The sequence below is a fragment of the Manacus candei genome, unplaced genomic scaffold (assembly GCF_025592945.1).
Source record: "Manacus candei isolate 608988 ecotype Guabito, Panama unplaced genomic scaffold, ASM2559294v1 h1tg000014l, whole genome shotgun sequence".
Taxonomy (NCBI): Eukaryota; Metazoa; Chordata; class Aves; order Passeriformes; family Pipridae; genus Manacus; species Manacus candei.
This window is the reverse complement of record NW_026138062.1, coordinates 60733950-60759659: the sequence shown is the minus strand read 5'-3', so window position 1 is coordinate 60759659 and position 25710 is coordinate 60733950. Positions and strand designations below refer to the sequence as shown.

The 25710-nt window shown below is 38.8% G+C and overlaps 1 long non-coding RNA gene across 1 annotated transcript in view; it reads right to left on the bottom strand.

The window, feature by feature from the left end:
* The window catches only part of LOC127468161 (uncharacterized), a 70142-nt gene that overhangs the window by 1877 nt on the left and 42555 nt on the right, over positions 1 to 25710 (bottom strand). The window contains exons 2-3 of the long non-coding RNA XR_007903424.1: positions 12923 to 13128; positions 5679 to 5732 (exon numbers count right to left, since the gene is read on the bottom strand). This is a non-coding gene — a long non-coding RNA (uncharacterized LOC127468161). The remainder of the gene's footprint in view (positions 1 to 5678; positions 5733 to 12922; positions 13129 to 25710) is intronic.

Here is a 25710-nt window from a genome sequence, read left to right as displayed (position 1 = left end):
ATTATCTTGACAGCAGACTGGGAGGTGTTTGGCTCTGCATTCTTAAACTTCTACATACATTTGAAGTCCAGGAATAATGAAATCTGGAATACTGAGTTTTCAAATTGTAAGAAGGAGCCTTGAAGCTGTCCAGATTCTGAAAAAGAATAGCTCAAGACCTTATTTGCTGCACCTTTAACATGCTTGTCCCCAAAGCTATTCAGACAGTGAATGTACTCCAAAGCTGTGACTCAGGAAATGAGGGCTCCCAAATGAGTTTTTCTCTCTGGACATATCCAGCCAAAATCCAGGTTTAGCACCAGAGCACGGATCTATTAGAAGTGTGCTAGTGTAATGATGGATTCCTCTGAGGGATTCAGATGACAGCTACGATGACATTAGCTCTTCCAAATCAGTTTTCCTCTGCATCTGTTCAGATAAACAACATGAAAGCTGACAACCACATTCCATGACCATTACTTACAGAACATTTTGGTGACTTCAGCTACAAAAATTTCCTCCTATTTTTCTCATTGTCGTAATCATTGCATGACCAAATAGCTGCAAATATTCACTATCGCAATTGTTTTAACTATCTGTTTTATGTGAGCCAACCTATCTGCTTCTAATTTCTTTTTGCTTTCAAAACAAGTTTATGTAACAGGCTAAAATGGATTTTTGTAATTTCCAACAACTCCAAACACCCAATCTAGACTTCTATGGATCTCAACCACTTGTAGATAATAATTGGATAATATCTCTGGATGAAACTTTGTCATGACAGGGTTGTGTCAGGCCAAGCTGCATAAATGGAGGGGCTGCAGAGCAACACTTGGCAGAAAAAAAACCCCAGTATATTGAAGACTTACAACTATTCAGTTCAGTATACTAGGACAGAAATCCAAATGGAAAAAGGGTCGCATTAATACTCTTGGATTTGGAAGGGGACACCTGACTTCGGTTAATTTTGTTCTTCATCATTTCTGATTGTCTAGTTTCAAGCTCTGCAGAATTGCAGATATAGCTTTAAAATGCATTTAAAAGCAGTAAAATGCAGCTGAATGGCAGCATGTTTGCTGAGGGGGTACATTTCTGCCAAAAAGGAGGGAGAAGCAGCCATGTCATTCATACCAGCTGTCACCTTTCAAAAGCTAGCAAATTCACTTTCCACTTACAAAAGTAACTCTATTTTCTTCTCATCCCTTCAGCCTTTTAAAATATTAAGAGCCAGTGTAGTTGTCTTTTTTCCCTTTACTCTGTCCTTTCTAGTTTCTGTACTTTCCTTATTATTCTATATGCCACTTAACACAGTCTTTTTTGTACCATTTTCCCAGCTACTGAATGCTTGAATACTTTGTAAGAAATTATTAAAACAATTGTCCTGGGTAAATTGAATTACGGAAAGCAAAACAAAACCATATCTCAAGAGTTCTCTATCTCTACAATCTTCGGAAGCATTTCAGGACAACGTCCAAGATATGCAATGCAGTTAAGATACTGTGTTCTGGAATTGGCGCAGTTGAGATTAATCCTCTTCAATGCTTTGACTCAATGATAAATATTTCTAATGGCTGTGTTTGTTGCAAACTTGGGGCTCCTTCTATTTGGACAAGAATTGCTATTAGACTGTTTAAAGCCTTGCATTAACCTTCAAGCAATCAAAGCCTTAACTCTTCTGACTGTGAAGAACTAACTTTCCCACTAACGAGTAAGTATGTATGGCTCTTGGGTAGTTCTTAGATATATTTTACGTTTTACAAATGCAGAAAGAGAGACAAAGAAGTTTGGGCACGGTTCACAGTCAGTAAGTAGCTGCAGTGATAACAACTCCAGGAGAGCCTTGCTCCCCGCTCACACACAGCTAGAGAACATGTTTGCCTGTTCTTGTTTTGGTCCGAAACAAAAAGACATGAAGAGACCAACCAACTAAGGGGAGCAAGAGCTTGTAGGAAATTGTGTGTTTTAATTTAGTCCACCAATGTTCTGCAAGTAAAATTTTTGATAGTTTATGTGCCTACATTTTCAAACATTAAAAAAATACACAAGTTATGCCCAGAACTAGCTGACACAACCAAAATGTAACATTTATTTTCCTTAAATAAACAAAGCTTATTTTTCTCATTCTTTCTTTCTTTTTTTTATATGGTCCTGTACCTGTAAAAAGAACTACATGATGAATGGTATCAAGTTACACGATGAAAGGGTGTTCAACTGCAATGAATATATCTGCCTTTTGATAATGAAAGAAGAAACAGCTTTTTAGTTCTTTACAGAGCAGATGCAAAAGTGTTTGATATTGAAACTGCAGATAGAGTAGGGACAAACGGTAGATTTTTTAGAAGTAATGCTTTTCCCCTTTTAATTTTTATTAAATTTTGAAATCTAAACTGGACATGTAAGTCTTTGGGGTACAGACACCAATACTGAGGCTGTCAGTAAATGTATCTCACTAGAGTTATGGAGAGATTCCTTATAATGCAAGTACTTGGAATAATATCTTACCACTGCGATCCGAAGCATAGACCTGTTTACATAAGTGACTTGATCAGAGAAAGTTTCTGGCCAAACAAATGTTCAAAAGATTAATGATGAACACATGTTGTATTTTGTTATCTAAAACAACACCCAAATTCTCAACTGAAATCTAGGTTATGTGATGACATAGAGTGGTGGTTATGGGTATTTCTGGTTTTGGAGTGTTAACCCACTCTGTTCATTTTTGTTGCTCTTTGGAGACAGTGGTTGTGGGTTTCATAGGAGAATTTCACTCAATCACTAGGGGAAGGGTGAATTTTCCTTCCTGCTGTAGGACAAAGAGATGTAGACTTTAGAGGAGCCCCAAATATATATGTAGAGAACATGTCATTGTTTTGTCCACAAGAAAGACAACAACCAGGAAAAGCAGCTTCTCCCTCAATTCAAGCTATTCTGCAGTTGTTAGGATGCCATTAAAGTTTATGGCATAGCAAGAGCTTTGATATTACCCTGGTTCAACAGAAGACACAGTAACATGCAGCTGGTTCTGTTGGCTCTAGGCAGTTAAGTATGCCTCTATTCTGCTAAACCGGTCAACTGCCCGGAGGCCTTTTTAGACATCCCGGTGCTGCTGGATAATTAAATAGCATTGATGCAGAAAGAGCCCATGCAACAGACCAGGATTGTTTATCTGTGTATTAAAAAGAAACTCAAGCCATTAAATCAAGGAAGCTGAAGAAAGCTACAGCTGGAACAAGTCATTAATGTGGAACTAGACATCAGATGGATGTCCTGATAGACAAGAAGTTGAACACGAACTAGCGATGTGCTTCTGCAGCAAAGGCAGCCAATGGCTTCTGTGGCTGCGTAAGGAAGAGCGTGGCCAGTGGGTCAGAGAAGGTGATCTTCCCCTCCACTCAGACTGATGAGATCGTATCGCTGGGTCCAGTACTTAGCCATGCAATGGAGTGTGATACTCTGGGGATTCAGTGTCCATATCACCTCTGCACTCACTACAGAGAGTAACTTAAAAAACACGTCCTAGAAGAGCATTCAAACTCCTATGCGAGTGAATATCATCCAGATATTTACTCCTCAGTGCATCTTTGACAGCTACTTTATACCTCATGGCTATCTCTGTCCTATTTGTTAGTAGGAAAATCATGAAAATGCAAGAGCAACAGATAGAAAAGGTTCTGGTGTGTACCCATGTAACACAGACTGCAGAGGACTGTCCTGCCTGGCATGAGAATGATCAAACACATCATTGTTGTTGGACCTACAGCCCAAAGTCACGTTCTCTATTTGGCACCTCAAAAACTTTGCCTGCACTGGTTCTGTCCATGGCTGCATTACCTATTTCAGGTTCTAGAGCTGTCAGCATTAGTATTGTCTTTCCATTTTGTGTTGTTTCTCTTCAGTGAAGATTGAAGTAATACTAGCCCTTGGCCACTAACAACTTGTCATGCATCAGTTGGTGGCCATCTCCATTTTACAGAGGGAAAACCAAATGCAAAGCATAACCTGGCATGCCTATGGGCTCCATCCCATGATTACAAGTGTTTCTAGGAGCCACACCTGAACAGGGCCCCGCAGCCTACAGCTCAGTGTAAAAAAAGTAAACAGTGTGATTTGGGGTAGTAGGGGCTAAAAGCTGCCTACACCACTGCAGTTAGGCCTGCCTTTGTCAGAGCAGCATGGGAAATGTATGGTATGGTGGAAAGAGAACCCAGGACTCCCAGTTCCTGGATCTGAACTCTGCTTGATATTTTCTCCAACAATACTCTCTTTCCTTGCCAACAAGTTCTAAATGATTCATTTTGTTACTGGATAGTCATATTTTGTGGGTAGCCACTAGTCAGTTTGAGTTATTCACTCTTACAAAATACTTCCTCTAGAAGGCACTGTAAACAGAATTAATTTTTAAATAGTTTGAGTTGCTTGAAAGCCATGAGCAATGGTTATTAATATTGGCACAGAATAGGTCACATGCTGATGATTCAAGGGATGGAAACTGGAACATTTTGGACAGAACTGATGTTTTTATATTCACTTGCCTTATATTCAGACACTCAGGTGGTAGAAGTGTTAATTATACCCAAGACAGCAAACTGGGGAAGTTACAGGTACTAATACATGTGGACATGCGGTAAAATAAATATTAAGATAAAGCAAATCGTGTGTATTCAAGGAATTTAGTTTCCGTTTCTTGGTTACAACATGTGATTTTATCACGCATCTCTTCTGAAAGACAGAGGAGGAGGAAGGAGTTTGTCTTACTGAAGGCAATGGAAAGTATGCTTGATATAACATGAACAAATATGGACATGAAACTGTGAGGCTGCACTGCTATCCACCCAGAATCCTGAACAACCTACAGTGATGTTTTGACTTGAAATTTCTTGCACTGAAGCTCATTCCTGTGATAAAAAATGGCCAGTCCCCAGCCAGTTAGCTCAACAAGCCAAGAAATCTTGCCACTTGGTGATTGCAGCCTAGTTACTGCTAGCACAACTCTACACTGTTCTGCTTCCCTAAAAAAATAAATAAAAAAAAAATCTCCAAGGCTTGCCACTGTTTGGAAAGAACTTATAATTTTTTTGCACATGTCTAGACTGGTTTACTGCTTTTCAGTGCGACTTCTTGTCATGGTCTCACAGCCAGTATGTACTTATTGACTGTTGCTGACCAAGGCAGACTCCGAGTAGTCTTCAAAAGCAAAAGAATTTGCCAGCAACTGAGTCAGTTTAAGCTGCCTGCCAGGAATTCACAGCATGCCATACAATACATTTTTGAGTCACCATCTAAAAACAGCCTTGATGAATAAGTACTCGACAAGAAAATGAGTCTGAGATTCCCAGTTGGTCTTACGCCAGGATTCTGCCATGCTCCCTTTCTCTCCAAAGTCAAGGCACTTAACCTGATCTCGAAATAAATGGCTATTCAAAATGTCATGTTCAATAGGGAGCATGACCAGGGGCTGCACAGCAGGCCTTAGTGATACGGCCTCTGTGGAGAGGCACAGCAGCCTGATGCAACAAGAGACACACACACATACACACACACACGCAGGGGACTGCAAAAGAAATGAGGGGCTGCCTTGATGTCTGGAGCTATGAGGGTAATGCCCACATCTCTTGCGTTACAGTCTGACCGAGAGCAATTTGCCTATGGAAAACGCGTGCGAATCCTGTAGGAAATAGAAGTTTTGGTGTTTGACTTACCGCTAGGTGTCATGGCTTCTTCATTTTTAAGCAGACCGCTGAGTTTTTCTATGCCTAGAGGAAAGCAAAAAGCTCAAGGTGAAGGCAGGAAGCCAGTGTGTTAGCCAAATACTTTGGCCGGCTCCAATCTAAATTTTTTTAGTAAAGTCGGGATGGTAGATAGCACGTTCAGAAAAAGAAGAGAGAAATAATTTTCATCCCTTTTGCAGATTACTGCTATCCTAGACGATATTGAAACACTAAAAATGAATCTTGAGTGCAGGTATCTATGAAGTTCACCATGTTTGGTGCATCACGGAGTTCTCCTTATATTTGTTTGCTTTACCCTGCCAAAAATCAGCCCTAGATGCTGTAAAGCAACAGGTATATGAAAGTGAAAAAAGTTTTCCCCACATTTATGATGTGACTCGTCTTTTCAGTGTCTCAGAACAGCTGATTTTTTTGAAAATCCATCCCTGTTGTTACTGACAAAAGCTGTACATTTTGTGCCTTTGGAGACTGACAAATACACAGACACAAGCCTATGTATATATTTTAATATATAATCACAGGAAAAACATGGGTCAGAAAATGTTACTGCAACTACCCCTCCCTATGCCACGTACTTTTCCTGTGCTGCTATGCTCTCTCCACGGAGGTTTCACCACCTCCTGCTTTGCTGGTTTTCTATTGAGAGTCAATGCAGTGGAAGTGGGCTGGTTTTATGCTCTCCATTGAGATGAGAATCTTATCTCCTTTCTTGCAAGCAGACAAATTGTCATCAGGGTAAGGCTGGAACATACTTGATTTTTAAGTCTGTGGACTGGAGGCAAACAAACAAAGGAGTGAGGAACTCTCTCTCCCTCTCAGGGTTTCCACAATCCCCTTCTAGTTGGGATAAAAAACTTAAGAGGTGCAGCCTTGTCAGGAGAAAGACAAGCAAACACTTCATGAGTGCTCTTGCCCATCTTTCTGCATATTCCATGTCATGTTTAATGCACAGGGGCCTGGGGTGGACATGAACCCACCACTCCAGGAAGGGGCAGGGATCTGATGCATCAGACTGGATGTTTCTGGGCATTTTTTAGGAACTTGGCAACAAGAGGGGACTGAAGAAGCTGCCCAGTATGGGCAGATGTTTTTTCCTGTGACCCCTTGTACAGTACACATTTACTGGATAATGTACAGCTTGTTCTCTGAGCCAAAGGAAGAATCCAAACATTGCTGGCTGCAGTCAGATTTTATTTGACCTCTTAAGTAGTTTAACGTGGTACTGGCCTTCTTTCCCATTTTAGATCTTTCCCTTTTAGAACAGCAGAAAGGATTTAATGATGCAGCGTCTCAAGCACCTACAGAATGCCCTGAACTGGAAGTAATTGATTTTTGATAATTGCCTTTAAGATAAAAGCTTTTTCTTCTTCTTTTGGAGACATCCTAGGGAAGCACAGGAAAAGCCAGAAGGGAACTTCACAAGTGACTTTTTCTCTTCCAGGTGCAAAGGATGTTTTTGTTGTAATGCGCTATGAGTTTCCATCTTCCTATTCTTTAAGTTAGGAATTTGAGAATCAGCGTTTGCATGAGAATTTAAGACTGTACAGTTTCCTCCATCCTTCAGAGTAAAGCCATGTCACTGGGTGGTCTTGGCACCAAGCTCTCATATGGGGCCAATAAAGGTGATATTTATAAGTAAAGAACCTGAGAGATCTGATTCACATTAAAAATGTGTAATTAATCTAGTGCATAAATTGAATGATTCATATTCCATATTCTGTGTTGAAGCAACACGGGAAGTTTTCACCCATTAGGATTCAGGGGACATTTTGGATATTTGTTTAAAAGGAACACCATTCCATTTTTTTTATCTTTTTCATCAGAATTGTCTCTTAACTTAATATTATTCACTTTATATTCCCTTTACTATTATAGAAAGTTATATATAATTTTCTTACCATTTTTCCAGTTTATTTACCTTGGGCATTTGTCAATATCTTCTGTCTAGTCTGCTTTGCTTTTTTCTTTTTTTTTAAATTGGAAAATGTAATAGTAAAACCACAGAAAAGCAGGGGAATTCAACAGCAGGTGCTGGGACTAAGAATATTTTCCAGTTATTCTCTAAATTAATGGAGTGTATTTCAAACTACCAGTCTTTAATCTATAGCTTTATTTTAATAATCACCATACTTAACAAATATAGGGTAAACTGAATGTCAGATATTACTTATTTATTTATTGGTTTTTGTAGGAAATGGGAATATAATGCCTCTGTTTCTTTTCTGACCCTTCATTTTCATCTCCCGAAGAACTGACACAAAGCTCCATACCTTCTAGATCAGAAAACCTGCCATTTCTATGACTGTATGCTCCTTCTCTTCCAAGTGTATTCTACCTATGTCTTCTCTGATGTAGCTGGGTGGTTTCTGATTCAGTAAATACTTGTTGACTTGCATAAGGACAAATTATTCTGCAGCATTTTTGCTCTACAGAAAGTAATGCCTATCTGGTGAGATGATAATAGAAACATCCTCAGGATATCCAGATGCTTCGTTTTAGCCAAAATTATGTCTGGACATCAACTATGAGTAGAAGAAATACGTGTTTTTTCAGGAATTTCCCATAAACCAGATTAACTGCTCAGGAAGAAACTCTGGAGATCTGCTAATGTTCCTACAGTAGCATTATTAACACTATAAATTGGCTTGATCTGCAATAAATAATGCCAGTTTACAAATTAGCCCCGAATTAGATTGTAATAGAAGGCTGGGATAGGAATTACCAGAGACATCAGATTAAACACTTGAACAGCAGATGTAGGGGTGGATGAGCCTTGCCAAATCAGAAGCTGTCCTGAGCATATGCAGAAACACGGGTTTAGTACTTGGGAGATCCTTTTTTGGCAAAGCTAGAGGATGCGAATGCTTAACAAAGTCAGAGTCCACACCTGGACTTGGCACCTAAAATCTATTTAAATCTCACTTCAGAGCTAAAAAAGGACATTATGCACTTGATCTGTACTCTTTTGTTTTTGTTTTTTTTTTAAAACGTGGAAACTGTTTTGTAGTGCTCCTCTAGATCTACTGCCAGAAACCACCTTATAAAAGGTAGGGAGTGTCACTTGTGAGAGGGGTACTATCTGTGACCTACTTCACATCAGTGAAGAAAGGGTAGCTATCCTAGGGACTATGAAGTATTTGTATACTGTGACAAAGGGGACCATGACAAGGACCTCAGACTTACATGGATCTGCTCTTATCTTATTCTCACACAACATAACCTGAAGAGGTGAACTTGAAGAGGAATAGATAAATACCCGGAAGGCAAATAGTAAAGTTTCCCTGTAGCCTTGAAGGGAGACAAGTGCTGATTCTGAATGACAATTTTGACTCCTTAGGAACAAGTTTGCTGATCTCGTAATAAATGGCTATTCAAACTGTCATGTTCAATAGGGAGCATGACTCTAGTGGAGATGCATAGAAGAGGAGATACATAGGCATAGACAGACTAGTTTGTAGACAGAAGTAAAATCATGGTACTTCCTACTATATTATTAGAGTGTCTCCCAGTCCTTGAAAAGTTACACCTTAAAACAACAGACTGTAGGATGAGAGAGCTGTAGTATTCTCATTAGACAGAGAGGGATCTGAAACACTGAGAGATCAAATGACAAAGCGAGAAACATAAGAATATTACTAAACTGTGAGTTGAATATCAGTCCCTGGCAATTTTCAGTAGGCAGCTGGACTTCTCTTGCAAACTTTCTTAAGTGCTGAATAGTGCTGAATGTCTATGTGTGCATCTCTTCATGAGACATGGCTGCAAACTGGGAGGTTGCTCTGGCTTATAAAAATTTGACTAACAATATTCACTTGATGCTATGTATTGGTTTTTGGCATATGAACCAATATGTAACCCAAGGACATGGTTAATTACAATGGCCCTGAAAATAAGAAAACTAGTCAGGATTGAATTGTTAGAACAGTGTCCTCTGCATTCATGCTAAAGTCAGAAAACATCTTCAGGAAGCAAAAGAATGTTGCTAAAAGCTAAAGCAATGAGAAGTGATGTCTTTCAGGGAGCTAAAATAAAACCACTGAAGTAGTTCAGTGACCCCAGTAGGAAGCAGTCAGAGCTATGTCTTGGAGGACCCACTTAACCCTGGAACATGTCACTCCATAAGCATAAGCATCTGTTTCAAAAATGCGTATCATCAAAGAGGCTGCTAAAATGAAATTAGCCAAACACATGCTTCATAAAATATGCACTCAAAGTACAGAACCCAAACTGAAAAAGTTCTCACTGTTGCTCTATAATATACCTTAAATAGCAGCTGCGCAAACTAACTGCATGCAAATCTTAATGAATGAAATCCAAACTGTTATCTCCAAGCTTTTGACTGAATGCTGCTGATGGGCCATTCACTAATGATACTGTTCAGTTTATTGGCCTTTTTATTCCAGACTTGTGTGCCTAAAGCACTCATTTATGACAACAGCCTGATTTTCACAGCAAGTGTTCCCATATGCTCCTAATGTAATTGTAGTTTTCAGTCTCTAAAACAAGCCTGATTTTTTGAGTGGTTAAAGATGGCTTTTAGTTGTGTAACTTTCAAGCATCCCATATGATGAAAGATTTAGTCCAAGTGGAGAAAATTACAGCAGATCTCAGGCAGTGACTAAGTCCTGCCAAACCCCAGGGGACAGCTTATTCATCAGATTTTATATACTGAAAATTGTGTCTTTGCTATCTGGGAGTTGCATAGTCAGTCAGAAATCTTGTCAGGCATGAATACTGCAAGCAGCACTGAAAACAACTTTAGATTATTTTGGATTTTTTTTTTGTTATTATTGGGGGTTTTTTGTTTGTTTTGTTTGTTTTTTGTTTGTTTTGTGTTGTTTTTTTTTTTCAAATGGCATGTCTCCAACCAGCTGGACTAAATGTGCTGGGCAGCCCTAATGTGGACTGGTGTCCCTGATGACCATAGAAACTGCTGATACCAAAGCAGAGCACATTTTGGGCATCATAGAGAGATGATCTGTTGAATGGTAATCTGCTGACCAATGTGAGCACTGAGCAACTTTGTTTTGATTAACATTTTGCCAGTCAATGTTAACTGGTCAAACTTTAGTTCTGCTTCATTTTGGGCATGCTTTTTGTGCTTTGATTTGATCTCTTGGCTTTGTAGAGTTGTCTTGTCATGTTAATGAAATGGTATTCAGGGAATTCAAGTGGTGTTTACATTATTTGAGATTTCTATGGTAAATAGGTATAAATTTCAACCTGATGTCTTGCCCTTGACCCGGAATTTTTCTTTGCACTTTTTCTTCCTCCTTTTGTCAAGGAGGGCAAGACAGGTGTTCTGGTATCTCATTTTTAAAAATAGTCATTGGATTGACCTCTCTAGGATCAAGCTATCAAGATAATTAAGTGCCTAATGGAGATCAATTCAGGAATAAGTAGCAAAGATGGGGACTTCAGATTGTTTTCAGACTTTTTTGGAGAGCATGCCTTTGCCAAGCTGTCAGAGTTTGTGCACACTGAGCTTACTGTAGAGGGAACAGCTTCTATATAGCCTGAGAGAAATGGCATTTTAAAAATACCATCTCTAATTTATTGGGATATCTAAGGCATATACTCAGAAATGTCACTGTGGTGCTGGTGTCACAGTTCTGGGATATGAGCTGCTGTTACTGCCAATTTGCCCCAATCAGATAAATTTGCTAGCCATTTTTGCTCTCATGCTGTTCCACCACAATTAGTACAGGTTAGTACCTTCTCACAGCTGCTTCTGGGCTGAGCAATAGGCCACCAAAATCCTGCATACAATCTCCCAACTTTCTGGAACAAGAGCTGAAACGTGGCTAGCTCTGCTTCATGTATTTGACAGAAATCATGTGTTCTGTCCCTTAAAATAACACTGTATGATTCAATATATGGTTTTGATGCCACTGGGGGAAGCCAAAGGGAAAGGAAGTGTACTCTTTTCACAGAAACACAAGGACTTTGCAATTCTCCCCCCCTTATGAAAATGAGGTCAAAGAGATATAGTGTCAGTGAAGAAGAGCAGAAGCTCTCTTGAATCCACTGGGTTAGCACCCACTGCCAGCAATGATTCAAATCTCAAATATTTCACTATTTTAAGCAGACTGAAGTTCCTATAAGCCCCTAACAGTACTGTTATGGACAAATGCCTAGTATTAAAATCCAGAAATCAATAATATTCAAGAAATAGGATGTAAGGGAAGCACTACATGCTTTCCTTATAATTTACCTGCTCTATCTTTATGACAATTAGGCATCCTTTCTCTGAGGGCCAACTGGGTCATATGAGGTAAACCATGTATTGAGCAGATTTTTCTCGCCAGACATTGGCAGCAAAAATTGAATCTGACATCTTTTACTAGACATTAGTCTCTGGTTCTCTGGCTCTGGCTCACAAATGTGTTGCCAAGAAGCTTTGCCATTCTTTTATAACTAGTGTTATTCAAAGTTATAATTTATTTGAGCTCCTGCACTCTTCTTGTCTTGACTGGAATAAAATAAAATCCAGAGACATCCAATTCTGTTTATGATCAAGGAAAATACCATCAATGTAGAGAGGTAGAGAGGGCAGAATACCTAGAAATAACAGGAGGAAGTTTTAGGAAATTAAATTTATGTAAATAGCTAACATGGGAGTCTTTTTGAAAAGGTCTCTTTAAAATCAGGGATCTCATACCCTTGAAAGGGCAGGACAAATGTGATATTAATATGACAAATACACTTAATAATGAAGCAGCTTTGGTTTTTAAATCTGTGCTTGAACATATTCTGTGAGCAGTCAATTTCCTTAATGGTTTGTGCATACAGATTGAAAGGTGAGGGTTTACTGGAAATGTGTTTCTGCAAAAATTAGTTCAATACTGATTTAAAAATCTCAGTACCCTGTCCATTACCTGGTCCCTCAGTGGAAGTAGATTTAAAACCTAGAAAACTCGTCTTTTATCTAGTTTGGCTATTAGTGAATGCTATTCTCATTTTCCTTTTGGTGGTATAATTAAAAAAATTGACATACCTTATTAATCAATATTCCTAGTTGTAGGACTACTTTTCAGCTCACTCTTGTTCATCAGATGCATGATTCTAAGGCAGTTTTCGATACCAGTTTTGCACATTGCTGTTCATGTGATTCTGTCTATCCCTAATCCTTCTAGTCAATCTAGAATTGGTAACTTCTCCAGACTGTGCATAAGACGGACTAAAAGCATGGCACAGACAAATGCTCTACTTACATTTGTTCCAGGTCTTTTCAAGTATCATTGGACACAATCACTAAAAGGCAATTCTTCGAATTCAGGTTTCTCTGCATTTCAGTCAAAATGCCTTGACTATTACGAACTCTTTTTCTGCCACTTCAAAATGTTTTGAAGGCACAATCTCCAAAATGTGAAAAGTCTTTGCAAAGAGTAGACATGTGTATGTTGTTCTCCACAGTGCACTGTAGCAAGAAAAAATACAGAGATTCAGAGAAGACACTGAAAAACTTTTCAAAGCATCAAGTTATTTCAGCCTGGAATACACAACACTGGAAAGCAACAGTTTCCACGGCATATTTTTAGTACAAGCTGGATTTTTTTCTATCAGCCATAGCTAGAAGTATGGTACAATACAGTGCAGTACAGTGTATTTCATCATGCCCTTGGTAAAGGGTAGACTAAGCAATCTTCTACAATCCTTTTCTTTTGAGTGTGGAACTGCAAGGACAAAGAATGTCTACATATTGTACATATTGTACCTCGATCTTTTGGTTTTAGTACCAGGTTTGAAAATATTGCCATACTGCCTCACTAGGAAGTGGGGATCACTCAGTTTCATAGACATTTCTGTTTGTATTCAAGGATTCCTTAACCAGGTACTAAATGCTGAAAAGAATTCTGTTACCTAGGACAAAGTAAGGTAGACATTGATCAGACATTGCTAGTATTCCAAGGATTTAGTGTTAGACTACTGACTCAAACCAAATGTTATCTATGAAACATTTTCATTACAGGATAATTTCATACACTAACAACATGCCCAGCATGCAGTTTGTGATTCTTAATCCCTAATACCTAAACCCAGTTTTTGATAGGCCTAATCAAGGAAAATTAGAGGAACATCAACGAAGTCATATATCAAGACAAGAATTATGCTCAATAAAAGATTGAAGAGTGAGGTCTATAAATCTTCATCTAGTATACTTTATGTATAGAAATCTGAGGGGAAAAAAGGAACATACAGCTCTTCACCAATGCCACGGATATTATTTGTGGGTATCATGGTTAATACATGCCCTACTTGTTCTGAAGCTTTGGAGGAAGAGATTAACAAGAAGTTCATGTCATGCCTCAATACAAATATAGAGGAACTTTGCTGAACTTAATTGTGTGTGACAGACTAAATTTGGTGCAAAATCAAACCTTGGCCTAATATCTGCACTAAAAATATAGCCGCAGAGGGAAAAACGGGACATTTTTAACAACTTAACATTTATTGGACAAGGAGAGGTCTGAAGAGTGCAGAATGGAAAATGGCAAACATGTTTCACAAAAATAAGAATTGTCCCTCCTGCACAGGCCTGGATAGTTTGCATGTGTGGTACAAAAATGTGTAATGGAAACCTGGGAAACAAAGGCGGCTTTTCAGGCTGAGGATTCCAGCTGTTCGCAGACTGTGGAAGAGAAAACAGACTTTATTCAATGTCTGCAGATGTTTCCAAACTTTCATAGTTCTAAAATTTAAATTCAGTTACCTAATCAATATTAAAGATCTGAGGGAAAATATGCTGCCCATTGGATACGGTTTAGGTGGGGAGGAAAACAAAGGAATCAAACATTCTCAGGCACAAAGATCTGGTGGCTCAGAGGCAGCAGCAGATGAAAACAATGACTGGAGACAGCCCGTGCTGGAATGATAAATGAACATTCATTTCTCAGCTACACTGATGCAACTTCACTGGCTTTACTGGAGTGTGGTGTAACTCAAGTGTAGTCTACCTACTAGGCTTGATCAACTGTAAATAAGGACAAAACCCAACTTTAGTGGGGCTAGGATGTAATTCTATATCTACAGGATTCACAGCTGACAAAATGCCATCAGCAGTGTGTTTTACAAATTTGACAACAGATTATATAAAGCCTGAGATGAAAACATATGGATTTTCTGATGTCCTCTCAGACAGGCATTAACTTTGGCATTTTACAGGCAGTAACTTCACATTTTCATATAGCATCAACAACACAAATGGTTGTTTTACTGACAAAGCACACACAGGAGTGATGTCTCTTTTCATCAGTAAAATAGATGCATTTTTGGCTGGTGTGTGCAACATCCGCCTGCCACATATCTGATTTCTGCATGCCATCTTCTGCAGTGTCTGTGCTGAAAAATGAATTTGATTCTTGAAACACTCAATTTTATAAAAATTTATCAAGCAAATCCCTTTACTAAATTATTCCAAGGGCAGATGATGGTCCACTATTAAAAGGAACCTAAATACATCTCACCTCAACCCTAACACACTAGGCTGGGTTATGGGTTAGAGAAAATTCTTTCCTCACTACCATCTCACGTGATGACATCAGACCACAGATGATGATAAAAAGATGAGAACTAGTGCCCTTAGCAATTTATGAGATTTTTGGTTGCTACTATTATGGAAACTAAAGATAATTAAGATTCATGACTTCTGTAAAGGACCAAACACTGTATGAGTTAAAGCCTCTGGATAAGAGCAGTCCAGGTGTTCTTTGGAAAACCAAATACATACAAGAATGAATCCCAAAGTTTTAGTATAATCTAAATGAGGTGGTTCAGCAAAGCAATACAGGCTCACCTGGTCTATTGTTATTATACATAGTTTAATTTAAAGGTTTCTAATTTTCTTCACATGTCTAAGAAAAATGAGTTCAGTTCACCCATATCTGCATTCAGGATTCAAATCAATACTATCTTGCTGAAGACCAGACTTTGGGAAATATATTTGTTAGAAAATAACAGAGAAAAAAATGACAATGCTAAAGTGTACTGTTGAGGATCCAGGGGAGATTAGATGAGGAGAGAAATCAGAGCATGCTCTTCTGTATACATGGACAGGCAGATAGTTTTATGTGCCTAGGTTTTAATGATCTTTCTCCCCCATCACTGTATAAGAGGGGAGTGAAGTAGGGTAAATGTACATTTACATTCTGTCCAGGATTCCTTTAGAAATCTCAAGCTGCTAAGCCTGTGAGAAACAAGCTTCAGCTTGTCTAACTTCAAATGTGTTTAAAAAAGTTCTGTATTATAACTGGACAAAACCCAGAGCTTTAATGCTTTTTGGAGAAGAAATTTTTTTCTCTGTCTTTGTATCAAACCTAGTGTGTCCTTAAGTGGCACTTACTTTTCCTAATAACAAATATGGAAACATGTAACCAACCTTAACCCAAATCCTGAATTACACCACATCAGTCCAAGACCTCTTCTCGGAGTTCTGCCTGTGTGCATGTGTTACTCTCTAAATAAAAGTTACACTCAATTTTGTATTTTTTAGAGCAATCAATAAGAAAACCACAATAAAATCCTTGTCCTGGAGATGTCATAAATGGCTTTGTACTACACGTGACCCTATGACTGAATAACCTCTGTCCTGCTGCCAAAAACATCTGATGAGTAATTTTCTTTCCTTTTAGCAGAATCCTTATTGATGAAGGTAGCCAGGAACTGAAAATCCTGCTGTGGTTAAGACAGCAACATACTTTGCTTATTGTATCCTTCCAGATCTTAGAAACATGTTGATTTGTTTCTCACCTCAAATAGCCTGTCTTACATCTCATCTTCTGACACATTCTCCAATTTCTATGCCTTTTTGGGTCATTGTTTAATATCTTTTTGTAGTATGACTAGCTCAAAACCTTCCCTTCCTCACAAATCTAAATTTTCTTAGTGCTTCACTGTCCAGGGTTGGCACAATTATTTCAAATGATCTGGTTTTCAGATGATTCCCAGATCATTCCCAGACTGTGAGACAGCCTGTTTATGTGATGGAAAGTACCAGAGGTAACCTTACACTGATAGGCTAATTGTTTACATGAGTGAAAAAAAAACAAAGTAATTTGACTTTCATACTTTCATGTTCCCATGCTTCTGTCTGATTGTATCATCCTTGGTTTCCTGTTCTGAGCATCACTCTGTCAAGTTCACTTCTTCCCCTTCACCTCTTCACTGTGGTGTATATTCCCTGTACAGACTATGCTACTTTCTTGAAGATCTCTGGCTTTCTGAATAAGGAGCTAAGCAGCTGGCATACTCAATATTCTTGTGGACAAGACAGGACAATTAGAATTAGTAGGCTGATGACACTGAATGGAGAGTGAACTGATGCAAGCAAAAAAAAAAAAGGAACTGAATCATGGTAGGAAGCTAAGGGACAGGGCATTTTTGCAGCAAGAAGCAAGAAATCATTATTAGCCAGCCAGCCAAAAATCTGCTGGTGCCCCAGTCCTTTTATTAGATATTACAGCTTTCTCTCTCTCATCCTTTGTTTTCAAGACTCCGAAGATCTGTAAGAGAGGAACAATTGCTCTACTTGTGGAAAGCACCTTTTTACGCTGCTATGACATTTTGCCCAGAACGTTGGGTTCTGACGATATTACTGTTTAAGTGAACTGGGAATCTCCCACTGGTGTTGACTGAAGCTTTTGTTACTGGGTGTCTGTTCCTTTGTAGTCTGGCATGCACATTTCAGTCTTCACCTGGAACTGTTCCTTTCTTATTTTCCTACTTCTCAGAGCTAAATTTAGTTTCTCCTGCAGTTTCTTTTCTGATACTAAAGTGGCTACTAATCTATCTCCATTTAATTTGTCACTCATTGTTTATGGAGTTGGTAAGGAGCCTCTAGGAAATGAGGTACTGCAGAAGAGGTTGAGAAAGGTAAAGCTAGGCAACAGAAATAGCAGGGAAACCCGTCCTGCAGTGGACAAAATGAGTGTCAATGGAAATTCTATATTAAATGCACATTTCTGGGAATCTTTAGAAACAAAAACGGAATTGACACTGCACAAACTCTTTTATAAAGCAAGTTAGAATATTTTAAGGAGTTTGTCCAAAACGCACTGTTGACATTCATTTTATATGTTTTTCTGTGTGGACTCAACCATTGGAAATCTATCTTTGGTTTGCATTTTAACTTTTTTTTTTAGCACTCACGTAATTTTAGACCATGCTTTATAAGTTAAGTGCTGAAAAGGCAGAGGAAACGAAGTTATCTTGGGGCAGGGGTAAGAACCGTTTCAGATCTGATCAAAGGTTCTAGCCCAGCTGGCTTCAGCCCTGTAGTGCCCTCTGCATTAATCAGCTTCTCTGTGGGAAGAGGAGAGAGAAAAGAAAAGGAGAGAACAAATAGACTTCAGCTGAATTAGTCATGACAGTGGAATATGTGCCTGGTTCAGGGAAATGTGAAGTACATGATTCCATTCCATGTACAAATGGAATCCTCAAAAAGGTTCAACTTCCCAAGATTTGCATGAACTCACATCATAGACAAGCAGTGCTCATGTGCTAATCAACAGAATTGCACCTCGTTGATATCCACTGTCAGAGGAAAATTTTGGTAAAATTGGTATATTTGCTCAGTTTTAATGCCCCTGGGGTAAGGTTGCATTTTTGTCCCAAGTCTGGAGCAGAAAGCAGTATGTAATTACAATGCTGCAGTGGCACAGCAAGGGCTATCTGGGGTTCCTCTTGCTCTTTATAAGCAATAATTACAAGCTGCCCCACTGATTCAGTAAACACTGTGATATTTGAAAGAAACAAAAAGGAAAACTGGGCAATAAATTAGTCTGATTTTCTAATTCTCAGAAGTTAACAGTAGGGCTACTGTATTTATGTTCCTTTACTGCAGAGGAAGAATAATATACTTTCACTCCTAGAATTAAAAGAATAATAATACCTGGTTTTAATTTATGGAAATTATCCCAAACAACTTTCTTTTAATTCAGCTTTATTTAAGGAAGTGTGACTCTGGAACAGGACTTAAAAATTAGTCAGTCTGAAGTGTGTAGGACACACAGAGCTGGGACAATACACTAGTATCTGTGAGAGCTACAACTAGACTTGGGTGTGTCTGAAGTTAGGCTCATAAATCCATATTTAGGCAGTTAGATAAGTGGTCTGATTTTCAAAAATGCTTCTGACCCAGCTTCTCCAGCTGACTTCAATAAAATCTGTGTGTATGCCTCTGTGCATGTGTGCATGTGTTTAGTACTTCAAAAATGAAGCCACATATTTAGATGCTTAAATCTAGGCATTTAAGGCTTGAAAATGTTGCCAATAATAATTCTCCCGGCTTCACCGCAAAGATAATACACAGAGTGGATTTCAAATACAGGTGTTTCTACAGGAGAATAACCAATTTGAGCAGAGGGACCTAATGTCCCTGGTATTTTGGTTCTTTCTGAAACAGTTAGGGAACTGTGGTTTTGAAACGTCAGCACTGTCTTTCCTACACCTGAGCAAGCAGCCTGTAGGAAAGCTATCACAGAGAATTCCCTGCTCCCTGGCTCATCCTTCTGATCAATGTTTAATAAAACCAGTCTTAATACATTACTTTGCATTCAGTAACAACAGAAAATATTTTCTTAAACTATTTTTTGATAATCACATTTGAAGGAAAGTATCCTTAAAAAACCTCACCTATAGATATTCATACCTCTTCTTTAGCTTCACATAGAAATAGCAAGTTTACTATTTTTGAACAGGTTAAATGTTTTATTAAAACTTCATGGACTGCAACCTACACTTTGGGGGAGTGGCTAACTGGTACTTTTGGAAAATAATTCAGCTGCAAACCTAATATTTGAGCCACCCTTGTGCTGAGAAACTTAAATTTACTCTATGACTTTTAGTAGCAGCTATGAAGATCTGATTGCTGTGGGACAGTTTACAATCAAAAGGAAAAATACACTTTCTTGATTGAAGACAAAACAGAAGTGTCTTAATAATCTTTGCATACCAGTTCTCTATATGTAGAATGATCTGCTCGTTTCTGTGAATCACTTGAGCTTTGGGATAATACACAGTGGAAAACATTGTGCTACAGGTTAAAAACCTGCTGTGTTTAAGCACTAAGCACTTGGCAGAACTTGCCAAACACTGACCAGCTCCCCACCACTTTCTTCATGTTTGAAGCCAACTGCAGTGAAAAAAATTCAGTAGGACTGTATAGACCAATCTGGCTTATGGTTTTGTTGCAGTTAAAAACCTTTTAGTTCTATTATGAAAAAAAAAAAAATCTTCCAAGAAAAATAACAAATATTTCTAATTTTATACTTACAGAATTATTCCACTGGAACAAATTATGTGAAGCCTAAGCGCAGGTATCCAACAACAGCTGCAATCAAGCTTACCACAGAAGGCATTTAAACTAAGAGGCTAGTGTCTGCAAAACTCATGTTTCTTTGATTTCCTCTAGGGACAATGATGCTGGTGAGAAGTGGGCCAGCATTCTCCTTACATCCTACTTGCTCTGCTTTCTTTTTACACCCTCTTTTCCATGCTATATTTTCAGATCAAATCCACTGACAGCACAGAGGTGGGTAGGTCTGCTGTGGTGTGCAAACACAACTGCCCTGGTGAGGCAGTGATCACAGTCAGAATATTACCATAGAGTAGGGTAGATCTACTCCTTTTACAAATCCATAGGGGACCTTATATTTAATGTATATAAATATCTCCAAGGTAGGTGCCAAAAGGATGGTGCCAGGCTCTTTTTAGTGGTGCCCAGTGACAGGATGAGGAGCAATGGCCATAAAATAAAACACAAGAAGTTTTACGTCAACACGAGGAAGAACTTCTTTACACTGAGCATGGCAGAGCACTAGAACAAGCTGCCCAGGGAGATGGTGAATGTCTAGAGACATTCAAAACCCACCTGAACGTGTTCCTGTGTCACCTGCTCTAGGTGACCCTGCCTTGGCAAGCGGGTTGGACTGGATGATCTCCAGAGGTCCCTTCCAACCCTAACAGTTCTGTGACTGAGATATGCAGGACTACTAGACAATTTGCCCAGGGCAATATGTAGTATCAGTGGCGAACTGGATGTTGGATGTGGGAACTCCTGCCACTTGGCCTTGTTCTCAAACCATTGGCCGCACTTCTCCCAGCGTAAGAAATACATCTTAAGTGAAAAGGAAAACATTGTGCAAAGCAGCCATGAAGGTAATGAGTAATATTAAAAAGGCAGCTATGAAAATAATATTTTTGAAATCAAAGCACCCAAATGAGAACTGAAAGAATAATTACATTTGTGTTTTTAACATTTTCAGTTGTCATTAGGGCATTAGTCTTCCTGAGCTGTAGCAGCAGGACGTCTCTAAGTTCTCCATATGGAGCCAAAAAATGAGGCAGCCTGGGAGGAACCCTGTGGCAAGGAAAGTAACATCTTCTAAAGTAGAAAGATGAATGAATCTTAGAGAAGATCATGACTGTCCTGAGAAAGGTCTTTATTCTTCCTAGGATGGTGGTGATTCCAAAGGGAAAACAGGAGAAATGTGAAGTCATTGTCAAAATAAAGGGACCTGTGTGGGTCCTGCCTCAGTCTCTCACTGTTGCCAGAGCTGTGCATCCATGTGCTGCAGTGCCACTGCCTGTGCTGTGCCATGGAAAAGGAGTAGGGATTAGTGATGATGAGGCAAGAAGCCAGGGTGGGATGCACAGCTCAAGTTTCAGCACAGCACATAAACATTTCTCTCTGGGTTCAGAGTTCAGCATATCCTGTTTGCAGCCAAGACAGAAGACATGTCGTGTGGCAAAGAAAAGAGCTCCAGAAACTGAAGCTGAGGAGTGGGAGACAGCGACATAGCAGCAGCATTAGATTTGTCATGCCTGTAAATGTGGTCCCGCTATATCTAATTTCACTGTGCTACTAATCAGCAGCATGGTTGTACAAAGCAGCATAAGGCAGAAATACAAACAAGAGGATGTTTCAGCTCCAACAGCTGCCTTGAGGTGCTAAGCCATATTAGCAGACATTTTCAGTTCTCACTTCCTGTGCCACGTGTCTCAGGAGATGCAACAAATAAATATGCGAGAACTCGAATTTCACTGCAAAGGACTTTCACTGAGTAGACATAGGGGAGATTTTCACATAGCAAAATGATAAAAAAGATCCATGTGTATTTTACATATGTATGAAAAACTGAGATGAGGTCTATAGCGGCGGAGGAACAGTGGGATTGCCCTTGGGTTAGACAGAACCTGCTCATTGTACACCTTAGTCTTTTAGTGTCTTCAGTTAACTTAAAACAGCACAAAGAGGATACAGCCTTTCTGTATATACATTAGAACAGACAGTGTTTCTTTAGCATTAATGAAAACCACATTTACTCATTTAGGTATCCTGCAACACAAGCTCTTTCAGAGAAATCCAAATCTTTTCTATAATTCCCAGCAATAATTGCTTTCTGAGGCTCTTCAAAATACACATTTTCATGGAGTGGAAAATCTACTTCATTAAAGTTATTCTTTCTTCAGTCATGTTCTACAGTAACTCCCCATACATTCATGATGCCAACTCTTTGGTCCCATGTCTTGTCACGTGTTTGTCTGCTTTAGACTTCCATCATTCAAGACTGATAGATTTTATTCATTTTAGCCTTGGTGTAATTCTTATTATTGGTACTATGTAGGTAAGTAGTGATGCATACTTATATACTAGCCCACTGGAGCATATAGGAGAAAACTTAACCATGACAGTGTATGAGCACCACTTATTACCCGAAACCACAATAAATTAACATGCTGATAATCAAAATTGTAACTTCTATATCATAAATATAATTCCACTTCCTTCTTAACATTAAGCTTGTAATACATACCACTCTTATAGATGTAAGCTAAATGGAGATTTTCCTCTAAGGAATGCCACTAGTCAAAAGATTTTTGGATAGGAGACACACTACCACTAGACTTTTATATAGCACATCATTAACTTTAACATGCTGTCCCAATTTTAGTGGATTAGTTGTTCAGCAATTTGGAGAAGCAGTTGCAGGTCTTTCTATGAAGAAAAAAAAGAAGTCCTATAGGATTACAGATTATAGTACGTAATTGGCAAAACATGCCGGTGTCCTCCTGAAAGAAATCTGAACACACAGCTAAGAACTTATAATAAAAGAAGATGTTTGTTTCCCATTTGGGTTTATTTCATGTTAAGATTTGTCCTTTTCAAGAATTGTTCGATAATGACTTAAATATGGAACATACAGAATTTGATTCTGGCATCTTTTGGAAGCAGTGCTAATGGGTAGACCTGTGGCGAAATGGAAAATACTTCTGAGTCAGGTGACATCAGATCAGAGCAATTCTTCATTCTATACTACAAATTTTCCACCGCAGCCAGTTAGCAAGAATAACCTTTTCAAAAGTAATTCACAAAGTACTGCAAACTGCAGAAAAAAAAGTGAATTAAACAGAAAGCAATATGGCATTAAAGTGTAATTGTCACATGATTGCACCAGACCCAGACACAATGTCTCCTGAACTGATACTCTCTTTTTCCTGACAGAACTTAAACACAACATCATTTCTGCTTCAGATAGTCTCTGAATTGCAAATCGGTAGAAAACATGACTATGCTCACATGTATTAGTGTGAACTTGCCCTTTTCTGATGCTCTTATTCAGGCATCCGTTTCTACTCAGTTCTTAGTTGCAGGATCCTGGGGTTCAATTCGATTATATCTGATACAGCCGTTCATCTTTCCATATGTAATTAGCCACAAAATGCAAAATGTCAGGATAGAGGGAATTTAAAAATTACCTCCTTCAAGAGTGAAAAGAAGGCTGCAGATGTTCAAACGACAGTGAATAAAAATGATAGAATTTCTTGTCATAACAATTATTTGCATTGAATACTTTTGTTATTCCTATTTTTAAAGGACATACTGGGGACAACTTCTTTTTAGCAGAGAAGAAAGGACGTATTGGACATTGTCAACAAGATATAAGATGTTTAAGACCTTCACAGGCCTTCATTTTGAAACCTGATGTTTGTACTCCACTGAGCCTCTGGGTTTCCCATGTTAGTGAAGATTCTGGCTACTTTGCAGCCAGAGAGAAAAACAAGGCACTCTGAAGATAACCACTTGCTCTTTTGGAAGCAGGAAAAAAACCAAACAGACCAAATCTTGACTGATTATTTACTCAAGAAGATTATGGTTCTGTAAGTAAGGCATAACTGCTAGTATAATAGATTTGGTGTATTATCTCTAAGTGTGGAAAGTCTAACACCTGCAGAGTAGCTACTTCATCCCAAATTGGAGTTTAGAAGAAATGTAATCATGTGGGACTGACTCATGGTGAATAAGGCAAACAGATTCCCTAATAACAGATGCTGCTCCAAATAAGATGTATTAAGACAGGGATTTCTTTAAAAACTCACAATCTAGAACTCAGCTCCCTCTGACTCCAGTGCTAGAACTGTGGCTGGCTGGAAGGAGAGCAGAGTGCTCCTCCAAAATCCACCCCAAAGAAATTGCCCCAATCATTTGGTGCTCTCACATGATGGTGCCAGGTCTCAAATCCTGATCCTGGCTCTCCTGCTAGCATTTGGGGCAATGCTTTGCAGGCAGCTTACAGTCAGTATCTCAGTTACTTCATCTGCAAAATGGAGATGAGAAACTTTGTGAAACACTTGGAGATCAAGTTAGAAAAAATGCCAAATAAGAGTTAGATTTTAATACTATAAATAATACTGTCTCCAGGTCTATACGGTTGCCATATTACAGAACCTCTTTATTTCCAGAAGGATGCAACTTAATTAGTTCTTTCTTTAAGGATACTTTTGGCAAACCTCTCAGGAATTAAAACTTTCCAGGATCCTTGCTGTATTGATAACACAATGCAAATGCAGAAATAAATAGTTTTCTTTCTATTCCACCCCCACCGCCACCTTGGCTAAAAAATAAATGGGATTGGGTGATAAAAGATTATATTTGCTGTTCCAGAAAGAGAAATTTTTCTTCCTGTGTTACAGCCAGATTGTCCATAACAGGTCATTGCCAGGCAAAAGAGGCAATTTTAAACTAATTGCCTGAGTTCACAATGGAAAATTTTTCAACAGGGAGAAGTGAGAAAACATAATTTGAGAAAGAACAAGTTCATTTCTAAGGGCAGAACAGAGGCTGACTGGGACAGCACAGTTAGATTTCTGTTTTATTTTAGGCCTGACCTCTGTTTCAGTATTTGAGGCAATTTTAATGGTAGGTGTTCAACATAGCAAAGAGCCAGGTGCTGCAACAAGCACTGAGTTGCTAATGTCACAAATTATCAATATCCATTCAAGTTCAATATCTGTCAGTGAAATCCCTGTTCCATGGTTATAGTGACTGATGGTTGGACTAAGAAATTATGAAGAACAAGGTGGGGTTTCTCAGCTTGTCCCTTATGTTATTTACATATGTCCTTATGTCGATAATAGGAAATCAAATCATCAGATCACTAATACTGCTCTGACTGTTTTATCCATGAAAGGCTGTAATTGGGATTTCAGTGCAGAGACAGAGGAGAAAAGGGACTGCTATATTCAATGTGTTATGCTGAGGTCGCTAAACTTCAGTAAATTAGCATCTTAGTATCTTCCTTATGGTCAATTTTGAACAATCTCTATGCTTGTTGCCTGACCACATCACTCATCCCCTCTCATCCTCTCCCTCTGACCCCTCAGATACCTTTTCTTTAAAAGATCTATGGAATGTGCAGCATTAGCTATTCTTAGGACAGCACAGTCCCAGCAGGTTACATCTGTTAGTACTGCACAGAGAAGCACTGTAGGCAAATAAAAGTCTTTTATTTGAATTTTGTCACTTCTTGAAGAAACCACGAAGGTGGCTACCTAGTCTTAGATCTTATTAAACATTGTCACTAGAAACAGACATCTTCATGGTTTCTAAAAACATTACTTTCAAATCTCTATAAAAACCCCTGTAAGTAGTGACAGCATCCTCTGTCCTGTAGGTTTGGCTGCTGAGGCCCAGGACTGACTTAGAGGTAACATAGCTGAGGAC